The sequence below is a fragment of the Panthera leo genome, chromosome D3 (genome assembly GCF_018350215.1).
Source record: "Panthera leo isolate Ple1 chromosome D3, P.leo_Ple1_pat1.1, whole genome shotgun sequence".
Lineage (NCBI taxonomy): Eukaryota > Metazoa > Chordata > Mammalia > Carnivora > Felidae > Panthera > Panthera leo.
The window spans coordinates 74,771,551-74,783,961 of NC_056690.1; positions in this window are offsets into that span (position 1 = coordinate 74,771,551).

The window sequence follows — 12,411 nt, forward strand, 5'->3', positions numbered from 1 at the left end:
ACACACACACACACACACATGCACCCACACACATTGTGTCAACTTCAGGATTAGGATGGCAGGGTGGGAAAATACTAGAATAAAACTGCCTACAGCCAGACCCGGAATTAATCTTCATGCCATGGTCCTGGCGGTTTGCTGTGGTCTGCCATGTACTTAGAGCTGATGGCTCATTTTTACTTTGGGAAGCTACTCTTAAACTTAACTGTAAATGTTCCCGTTCCTGGTCTGTGTATTTACCACTGGATGGGGATTGACTTTATCTGGGTTGTCACTCCTAGAGCTAAGCATTGTTGATTCAGGGCTTCCACGAATATGTTGTGGGGCCATTTCTTTTTAAGGAATTAGAAGGTACTTAGTATCTCATTCATGTTTTCACTCTTTCAGTGGAAAATGTTTTTTTCTTAAATAATGTGATTCACTAGTAAATATCAGCACTTCATAGGCAAGTTGTTTTTCGGCAGAAAGTGCTCATAGATAGTCCACTGTTTTCCTGTCGTTATTTCCCATGAGAGGAATTGTGGAAGAGACAAGGTTAGAAAACACCTGCCACATCATCTGATGTGTCCTCTGATCCCTGCACCTATCTTCCATGTTAGGGAAATGAGACCCACAGAAATGGTCGCATTAAAATAAGAAGAATGAGGAGAAGGGTTTCTGACTCCAGGTCTCTGTCCTGACATCATTACCACCTCCCTCTGATGATCACTCCCCTGCGTGCCTTCCCTTTCCTTTTCCCTTAGTTTCCTTCAAGGACTTAGTTATCTTTTTTGTTAGGAGCTAATGTCATTGTCAATAAAGAATGCCAAAGAGGAGCGAGGTCAGCAGCGGCCTTCTGCACAGATCCCAAAATCTTGCCAACATACCTACGTGTCCTGGACTGACTCATTACAGAAACAGAAGTTCAAAGACATGGCTGCCACGCTTCTTTAAAACACTTTCACAGCACAGTTAACGTTTTCTGTTTTCTGACATTCTTTTTCTAGAGAGATGCTTAAAGCAAAAAAGGTTTCCTGCCACGAAAATGACATTAATATTTCGTAAATCAAGAACTAAGATAATGTTTTGGCTGCTGTAGAGACGTTTACCTTATGTCGTTTATCTAAATGCTTTTCGATTAAAACATGACACAATTTTTGGACCATCTTTAACCGGAAAAAACAATTCCAAGAACTTTCTTATTTCAGAGCCTGGGATTCTTTAGTATGTTTCTCACCAGAATTCACTGTGGAGTATACAGCCTTTCAGCTCATTGACAAAGGCTTCCCAAACAATAAATCCTTTCCAGTGACTCTTCATGAGCACTAACTAAATCAAATAATTTGCTAAAAGTCAAGAAGAAACCTTCAAATGAAAACCATAGAAATATGTTTGTAAACTTTTGAGTTAACTGTAATGTCAACAGTTCTGTTTCCCCAAATTAAATACTTTTCCATATTGACCTATTAAGGAATTGATCTGTTTAAAGAACAGATTTTTTTTTTAATCGAAAAGAGCAAAAAAACCCACACCCACTTTATAGGTAATAAAACTCTCTCAAATGAACATCTGCTGGAGGAAGTATTAAAATCACAAAAGTGATTATGAATTTTGAAGCTTTTTACCTATTTGAAAACTATGGGGAGGAATGAGGTGTTAGAGTCCATGCTATAGGGGAAAAATATGATTTTCTGGTATTATATACACTACACTTTTTTCTTGCAATGTTGTTTATAACAAGCACTTTATCTCTGCCCCTTTATTATCTTATCTATAGCTAATGCATTTCCTTTTCCTTTAAAACCTGAAGGGTTTTACCAGTTAATTTTGACACATTTAGACTTTGGGAAGAAAAACACTCATGGAGTAGCTATTTCAAAACACTGCAGAACGTAACAGTTACAAAAAAAAAAAAAAAAAACAAACCCAAAAAAACCCAAAAAGCATTAAGATGTTGCCATAAACCATTCAACGGCAAACGGAAGACTACAATTAAGGCCAACCTGCTTCTCTGGGGAATGTTGAAGAACAATTTCTTTTCCGACTGTGCACACCATAGAAAACTGCCCACATAGTTCCTGAGTCGTGAACTAATAACTCTGAAATGAACTTCCTGTGGGAGATGAGCCCCCTTAAGTTTGCAAGGGACTGAAGCTGGTGGTGGCTGAGTGAATGAGGGAGACGAACAGGTTCTGGAAAGAGAAAGCACAAGGACTGTATAAGGAAGGGTACCTAGGATTGCTAGCCTTGTGTATGTTATGGCACACCATTAATAACAATGATCAAAGGAAAGAGGATGTCTTAACGGCTGCATTAAATTACTATGGAAATTGGCATTTTGAAATGAATTCAGGGTGAGACAGTAACAAAGAGCATCTACGAGTATAATACGGGTCACATTGTAAGGTCAGTGAATAATTCTCGAAGGGAGAGTAGTCGAGATCAAGCTGAGATTCTTCTATCTTTCATTTTTCCTTACATTTATGTCATGTATAGAAAGATGGGCTTCACTGAAACACCCGAGTGAAGTAAGACGCTTTTAATAAGATTGTGTTCTTTGGACGATACGGGAAATATTCAATACCATAAAAAAATAGGTAAATATCCTTATAAGAAGAGCTGGGTGAAAGACTGCACCAGTCTATAGTTCCAGCTTTAACCATAACTAAATATTATTAAACTCCAATTTTAAAATGAATTTTTTTTTTGCATGGAAGCAAAAAATTTTGAGACAATCTGACTTTGATGTAAACATTTTGTATTAATAAAAAAAATAAAGCACAAATGAGAGCTAGTCTATCCTTGAATGGAAAAATGGAAAAGAAAAAAATAATTTGAGTTGCATAGCATTAGGATCTGATTTTCAAGATGTTTTCTATGTATTTTTTTCTATCAATATTTGTTAATCTAATAATCCTTTTTATGTGGGTTTTAAAAATCATGATTAAATGATTTTACTGAAGTTATAAAACTAATGTTTTTATAAATTGTCAGAGTATCTGATGAAAAGTGAGGATAAAAAAAAGTCAGATAATGATGTGGATATTTGTCTCCCTAGACCAGATATCCAAAGGCTGGCTGAATGTTTTCCTTGTTGCATGAAAGTTTTGGTCCCTGCTGTAGAGCTAACCCGGATTTCTCCAATTACCACTATGAAGCCATGAAAGGTTTCTTTCTCAGAACTTTTTAGAAGGAGCAGCAAGTGCTTCATAATTGGCTACTAGCACAAAGTGCTAGCAAGAAGAACAAAATCCTCCATGAAACACTTAAAACTTAGACCTTAGGCAAGGGGAGCATTATAAGGATAAGTTAAAGTTTACTTTTGAATTCAGTGGGGGTACCTTGGGGTTTCTTTTTAATCCTTGATACATACTTGAAATGGACATCTGTTGACAGAAAGTAAGATGTTTGAATTTGGATGACCTTGATTTGGTGAGTATTCTAGAGGAAGCCTTTTGGCGGCAGTTATATCCATTTTGGGTGTACCCGTGTTTTATAACTTTGTTGAGTACTATCTCCAAGTCATTGCCAGAGGTTTAGAAATATACTTTCTGGACTATTAAAAGGAAAACCTTCCCGGGAACATCCTGAGAACCAGTTGCCATCAGAGTCTATGTGACTGCTGGTTATCACTGTATTATCTATGGGATAGGAATAGGGACAGCAGCACAACAAACCTTAGAAGTCATCCCTACATGGCTAACTGTATTCTTTGCTCATGATTGTCCCCCAATTCCTGCACGGTTTTTAATGCACAAGCCAGTAAGGACCTCTGTAGCTATAGTGAGCTTGATAATTCTACATTGCCATGGGTCAGTCAATTTAACTTTGCAAGTGTGTATGAGCAAAGTTCTGATAAACACTTAATCTTCATCAGTGTTTCTTAGTCCTGGTTACATATTGAAAATTATTTGTGGTTTACATTTTAGAAAATATTCAGATGTAGGAGCATCAGACCAACTGAATGAAAATATGGTGGTCACACCCATTCTCCTGCATTTTAATAAAGCTCTACTGGTCATTCCAATGCACAGCTAAGTTTGAAAAGTAGTACCCTATAAGGTCTCGTGAGCCAGAATATATAAACAACGTTAAAATAATGAAGGGCTATTTTTCTGGTGCTCTCACTCATCAATCAACTGTGGAACACTCATTCAGTAGATGGTATAACATTAGTCTGAAAGAATTAATACACTTCTAGGAGTGCTCCATTTATACCATAACTTGAAGACCCAATAATTTCAAGCTGCTGGAACAAGGGCATAGTTGTCAGAGTGTAGGTGAATATGTCACAGATATAGTGGGAATATCCAGAATGGCTTTGCGATACGTGCAAACGGCTTTGCCCTATTGACTCCATTTGCTGGTTTTGACCTAGTCTGAAGACTTAGCAGGTGCTTTCTACACCTCACGTTCCTCATCATCAATGGCTCGTCAGTCTCTGAGGAATCACTTGACTCCAGAGAACTGCTGGGCCGTGGGATGAACAGCCATGCAGCCCTTTAAAAATACTGTATGTACCTCCAGGTCAAAATGTCTTTCATTCACGTACTGCAAGAGGCTACATGTTCATTCCAAGAACGACTTTTGATGTTTTTAAACTATGTTTTCAGAATGGAAAAAATGTGGAAAGATACGGTCTTCTGGGGGAGTGGATCATCCCTGGGAATGACTTGGAATGAGTTTGCCTGATGAGTTATGAGAGCGTGAAGACATATCCTGTTTTCCTTCTCCATTCTGAGAGGTTTCACGTAGATGCCTATTTGCTCCAACTCATTCATTCCGTTTGCACTCCTTTTTCTAAGACATCTGAAAGGAAACATTGGCTCAAAGGTTCCGTCCCAGGTGTGATGAGGATCTTTGGAAGGATAGTTCTTGTAGAATGTGATTATTGCCTGCATTTCATTTTTCCTTTCTAAGGAATTCCAGAACGAGTGATCCACTCTCCACATCCCAGATGTTGTTGTAAACCAGAATTTTGGAACATTTGAACTAAAATGCAATCCCCTAAAGTTCAACTGAGTCCCAGCTCTCAAACCAAATGCTGACAAAAATGTATTTGTGCAACGGTTCACATGACTTCCTCAGTGCACTGCGTTCCGGGCTGCGTGACTCAGTCCCAAATGAACTGACACACTGTACTGTAAATTTTATAACAACCAAACACCAGGATGCTAGAAACGAGCCCCTGGTTCATATGTCTTGAAAGAAGGAAGTTCTGGAAACATCCTTTAATGTTGATTTTTATAAGACCTTTAAGCAATGTTGTTTAAAAAAACACCTAGAAAAAAACCTTAAAAGTTCAAGTCTGTTAAAAAAAGTTTCCTACATAGCATTGGCGATCATTTCAGTAAGACTAGTATTTTGAAGAACACATCTTAGGGGATGGATATTAGTCATTATTATCTCGTCCAAATTTAAGCAGATCATTTTGGGAAATGGAAATATCCATGATTTAAAAGCATTCAAGAGACAGGCCAATTCATAATTAATAAAAAATGCTTTTGAAGGTTTACATGCAATCTTCAATGTCAGAATTTAACGCGTGCAGATCTCAGTTTTCCATTCCTCCTTTTGCCCCCCATTCACCTGTGTTTGTCTAATGGAAACCAGTTACTACAGCTCTGGTTACACATCTGTTTCATGCATGTGCGATTACAAGCCGTTTTAGCAACTAGTAAAACTACAGGTGTCTGGGTTTTAATGTAACCATTTTAAAAGAGCAGTTCACGGGCCTCTGATTATTATTTTTTATAGCTGGCAGTGTTCCTACCATCGCCTGCCAGCTCAGGAGTTAAACGTAACTCTGTTGTTCTCTCATCTGGTAGAATCTCTGAAACCATTTGTAAATTGATTTTTTAAACTCTGAATCCATACTTCTGAGTACAGCTATCATTGTATTCTGCACGACAACCTCTACTGCTGTTTCCACATGTGTCTCCAGCAACAAAAAACGAACTGGCTTTTGAGTGCTGGGTGTTAGAGTACTAAGTGTGTGCATCTATTTGGCTTGCTTACTCCTATAACATAATAAAGACTGCAATTACCATCACATCACTTTGATAAGTAATGTTGACACATGGTTTCATAACAGCTGTAGACTGTCCATCGGTGCCCTTACAATCAGAGGTTCAGTTCTGTATGAACGAAAAATTTGATTTGGAGATTTCTTCATTTTACCTCTCATCATCTAAGTGCAGCTGGAAGATATAAAAGTTCCAAGAACTATTGTAACAACTACTGAAATCCGTTATTTACAGATCAAATACTCAAAGAACCCATTCATCTGCTCTTAGAAGGGAAAGGTGTGTACGAATTACAAGGGGAGAAGACTGACTTGCAGATTAGTCTAATTAAATGACATTGGGGTTTAAAATTTGTAAGAATCCTGGACAGTGCCACCAGACTCAGCACACATTATAGGAGGTACAAGTCAAAATCAATTACGAATTTGACTTTGCTGCATGGTAACGGAGACACGTCGCACTGCTATATTTAAAGCTCTGGTGACATTTCTATTACAAATATAGGCATCATTTTCCAGGGATTTATTGCTTAGCCATAACAATTTTTAGACAGGATCATTTATGAAATTCTAGGACTTGGGTCCCAAACAAGATATTTTTATTGACTTCTTTTAAATTAATAAACAGAGATTAAATGTTCCGGATGAATGAAAACAAATTAATAGTGGTAATTGTGAAAGTTTCCTTTATTAAATAAAGTTTAGCTGTTTCACAGAAGCATTGGAGACTGTAGTTAATTTCCTGGTAATATATTTTCATTTGCCCTTTATCCATAACAGCATGATGATGTTTCTATGGCAGAGATGGAACCTAGGATTGATGACACCCCAAACATTTTAATCCTCCATATGCTAATTAGTTACTCCAAATTAGAGAAAAATGTCCTTCTATCTTACGATAGCTTTAAAACACAAAATAAATGAAGACACACTTTCTAGGATACGTGGGAATTTGACTCTGGCATTATTTTGAATGCTGTTTTAAATCCCTGATTAAAATCCTCAGTAGTCATAATTTTTAAGGTGCTCCAAACTCTGTTTCCAGCTTCCCTTTCCTCCTCAGGTTCCACTGCTTCTCTTTGTGAGTCCTACACTACAGCTAAGCTAACTCCCAGCAGCTTCTCAGACACACTCCCAGCCCCCGTTGAACCACCACCGCCTCCAAAAATGTTTCCTGATCTTCCTCACGTAAGTAACTTCTTACCCATGAACATCAAATATACTTGTTTTTTTTACAGTAGCTACTTATGTATGTATTATCTGTGTCCTGTATACCAAAGAGGCGCTCAATCAAAGTGTGTTGGTCACATAAATAAATGAATTAATAAATATCTCCCATTGGAGACATCTCTTTTTGGACTTGTGCTTTCTTTTAGGGTCAGGCAATAGATAACAGAGTATGACACAGAATTATGTTATGTAGCTAGGTAACATGTATGTTAGCACTGTATCCCAAATCCTAACCCATCTCAAAGTTAATAACATTTTGAAAAAAGTATAATGGAAGCAAATTTGATTCTCTCTCATAGGTCAGACTCTTCTTATTCTTCAAGCCTAGAAATACTACCTTGCGTTATAATGTATCTGAAATGGCATCCTTACCTGGCCCCTGCCCTTCCTGCATTATCTCTTGACAGCAAATACTTTCCTAACAGTCTCTTTGATTCCAACCTGATCCATCCTTCTTGGGCTGTCAGAATGAACTTCCTACTATTCAGATGAGAGGATGTCAGTCCCCTGCTTAGACATCTTTGATGACTCAAAGTAAACTTCTGATGGTCTACACATACACTTCAGATCCCTTTCTCTGTCATTCAGTGCTTTCCATCCTCTGCTCTCAGGGTGCCTTCCCCTGCTCCATTCCCTCACTTCCCACCATGACAAACTTCGCCCTCCTGGAAAATTCCATTCTATCTCCCTTCTATAGACAGCAGCACCTTTCCTCCCTTTTCCTCCTCTGATCCTTTCAGTCAGAACACATTGCATTTCAATTATATCTGTTTTATACACCTATCACTGTGCCAAGCCCTGTGGTGAGTACTTGCATTTTCATCTCTACCAGACTACATGTATGCTCCTTGAAAATAGGAACCGTATCACCACCATGTTTGTATCTCTTTGCATCAATAATGTTTTCTCATGTGGCTTTTTACACAGTAGTTCATCGCCTTGTGATGAATTCACTCACACCTTTTAGGTGTCTAATGTACTTTAATGAGAATTGTATTCCTAGGATAAATAAATAGCTTCAGAAAATTCTGATCAACAATCATAAGTTAATAATATCTTTAATTGATGAAGATTGAATGGTTGGCAGATTTGAGTGAATTACCTCTGTGTCGGTTCTTTCTTGCATAAAATCTATTGATTAATTAGGAAAAAAGGAAGCTTGATGTTTAATTTTTTTAACATTTATATTTATTTTTGAGACAGAGAGAGACAGAGCATGAGCAGGGGAGGGGCAGAGAGAGAGACACAGACAGAGAGACACAGAATCCGAAGCAGGCTCCAGGCTCTGAGCTGTCAGCACAGAGCCTGATGCAAGGAAGTTTGACATTTAGCATCTAAATTCTTTTCTGGAATCTAGGGAAATTTGGAATCGAGTGGTCTCTGTATGGGTAAGTATAATAGTACCTTTAGTGCTGGTACTTTTATTTAGGTTTGGAAACTCAGGTGGAGTATAATACCTATGGAGTAAGTGATGATCTCATTCTCTATGGCAATAATCTACCTTTCAGAAAAGGTCAAACAAGCTCCTTTATTTTTTTTTATTAACCTTTTTATTTTGAAACAAGCTCCTTTTGTAGAGAACAAAAGTAGGCTTGAATTTAACTTTGCGGGTTGTCTGGACTGTAAAAATGAAAGTATAAGCCAAGCCATCAAATGAAAAGAAACAGGGGGTCTCTTTCATTTGGAAGAGAAATTGTAAAACACTGTTCACACCAGGCATTTATTCATTTTTATATTTAATACATTTTAAGAGTTGCTATTGCAACTATAATATTTTAAATAATTGTGTGTGTGCGTGTGTCTGTGTGTGTGTGTGTGTGTGAGAGAGAGAAAGAGACTAAGGCTAAGATTCTGAATGTAGGATGGATAGCTAATTCTCAAGATGCAAAAACCCAAGCACTTTTACATATAAAGTCTTGTATCAGTAAAGTTTTATACCTCCCTAAGGAGATATTCTAGCACATGCCTAATGTTAGATTTCTACAGAGGGAAAGTGAACATTCCTGTAGGTGGGACAGAACTCGTCAATGACATTGGAGGTGAAGATAGGGGGATTATTTTAGCCTGATAATCCTGGAAAATCTGCATTATGGCATTTGGCAGTATGAAACTGTGCTCAATTTATCTTATGGATAGGAATACAATACCCAGAGAACGAAAATAACTTCTCTAGACAGGGGCCAATTTGGACCAAGAGTTGTAATTTTCTCAATGCCCAATTTTTATCATAGCTCATTCTTCTCGCCATTATAAATTTGGGGGTTTTCCTCCTTGGTAAACGCTGTGATCTATCCCTTTAATTGATTTTATTCCCTTCTGAGCTTGGCAGCAAGTTGGAGGTAAGCACAGCTGCCTGACTGCTGAGCATGCTTCCAGATGCTTTCAGATTGAGACAGAAGCTCTTTTATCCTGTAAACTCCAGCTGAATCAGGAGGCCAGAGGTCAGGACTACCTGTACACATTTTCTTTAACATCTCCAGCCAGCTTTGCTGACAGAATTGTATGGTTCCACATGTCCTAATTCAAGAGAGATTTATTTATCCAGGGATTATTGGTGAACTACAGCATGTTGGAAGTATCACGAAGCTCTATAAGTGAGTCAACTAGACCTAATTTCAAAGAAGGTATTACTTTGCATATTCTTTATAACAGTGCTATCCAACAGAACTTTCTGTAATTATGGAGACATCCCGTATTGGTGCTATTCAATATGGTAGCCATTAGCAACATGTGACTACTGAGCACTTGAAATGTGGCTAGGGAGACTGAGGAACTGAATTTTAAATTTTATTTAAATAGGCACATGTGATTAGTGGCTACCATACTGGACAGAGCAGCTCTATAATAAATATGTGGTTGAAATATTACAGGGACAAAAGTTTTATAAATGGTTGATAGTTATTAGAAATAACTAGTATTTCTTATATTTAATAACTGACATATATATTCCTTGATAAATCAATGTAATGGGATGAGTAATAATGATCCATGTGATATATGGCTGCATTATTCATTGAAACTATAGTGTTGCAGTCAAATAATGAACTTGTTTCCAACATTTCTGTTATTTTAGAGAGTCAGATCATGTTTTAGAGAACAAAAGGATCTGGAAGCAGAGGATTTAGATATGAGTTTGGCTCTAACCTTGGGCAATTAAAAATACTTATTTGAATTTATGTTCTTTTCTTTTTAATATTGCCAGCCTCCTTTTCATTTTCTCTTCCTTTCTGTATCGGTTAGCTATTACCTCATTAATGCTGCATAAAATCCACTCCAAAATGCAATGGCTAAATAGAACAGTCATTTCTTCTAGTTCATGCACCTGTGTTTGGCCAAACTGCAGATATTTAGTAGATCTAGGCAAGGCTCAACTGGTGTTGGCACAAGCTGCAAGTGAGTCCGGATCTGCTCCATGTGTCTAGCATAATCCTGGTCCCTGGGGGCTGGCTTGAACATGTTATTTTCATGATGATGGTAGAAATGCAGAAGACGAGTCCAATTGCTCAATCTCTGATAATTTCAGTTCTGCTAACATCTCATGACCTCATAAGATGATCTCATAATCAAGTCACACGATCAAACCCAGCATCCATGGAAGAGAATATTATACTACTCCCATAGGGGTACAAGGAGAGAGTGAATATTTTCCAGTCATCTAATTGCTTGGCCACACTCTCTAAAACCCCATCTTCCCAAATTAATTGGTATCTACCACTCAATAAGCTCAGTGTTCATTTGTAAAAGAAGAATAATAGTAATAATGCCACTTCACGGCATTATTTTAGAATTGCTTAAAATCTTAGACAAAGAGCTGTTTAAAAACTAAACTATAGCAAGTGAAAAAATAGCCATAATTATTTTAAGGACTATTATCCCCCATCATAGTTGCCACTTTATAAACAGAACACACTTTAAAAAATACATTTCCTTATCCTACTCTGGATGATGAAATTTAACTTAAACCTATAATTTTCTATACCCAATCAAAGAACTCATCCATTGACATTAAAGGAAACAAGTCAGTTACCTGCTAGAATGGATATTGTTACTGAGTCTCCAGTATTCATTCTATAGCTTAGAAGTAAGAAGCAGCAGTGTGGTTATAAAAACTGACCCCTGCTTAAAGAATGGACCAGGTTGGTCTAAGGATAGTCCCATTCTTTTTGTTAGTGCTTTGTTTGGAAATAAATGTGTAATGTGGTTTTATCTAGTGAGATCCAGCTAGAGGCTATTGGAGGCTTCTCCTTAGAAGAAGGAGTTTTTGTTAGAAGAGAAGTTTTCCTCTCTTGAAAGAGTTATGGGAAACCATTCTTTCTCCTGCTAAATGTGAGTGAAGAAGCAATTTGTCGTTGTTGCCGTTAGTAGGCATCCTGCAATTCTGGGTCAGAGAAAGGCTGAGTTAAGAGAATCACAGAGAAATAAAACTGCAGCCCTGATAGGGCTTTGCCCATAGGGTATTCTACCTGTGAACTTTGAATTATGTGATTTATTAATTGTGCTAATCATTTAAGCCTCCTTGAGTCAGCATTATGTGTCTTCATTCTCTTTTAATTATACATGCTACTTCATTACTTCCTTCCCCGTTCATTCAGTCATTCATTCATTCATCTGATATGATCACATGAAGGTCAGTAGAGCACATAGGCCATTCTGAGTATTAGGAAAGATGCAAAATAAATTTAAGAAATGAATTTTTAGCAATTTTGCATAAAATTGTGAAGTGAATTTATGCTTTAACAAAATCCTCTATTTCAAATGCTTGGCAGCTAAAGATGGAATTTAAAAAAAAAGAAAACCAAAATGATATAGCTAGGTACAAAAACGAGTAAACATATCTGTAGATCACAAATAAAACAGGAATATAAAGAGTGATCAGGAATAGAAGTGCAGACCTGCCAGACTCTGTCTCTGGAAGCAGACAGAGGCAGCTTGGAGCCTACTGCATCAAGACAGAGGGCAGATCTAGCCAAGCCTACAGCTTGAAGCCAGGAACTGAGGTAGGCCCACCACCTTCTGAAATGAGATGGAAAAAAAGTTATTGCTGACTCACTGCCTGAAGTCATAGCTTTATGGGACTCTATGGGCCCAGACAGACAAGCAAAAACACTGCCTCAATGCAAGGAACTGAGCCAACCCATCTTATGATTAGATTTGAGGTATCTGAAATCATGATAGAG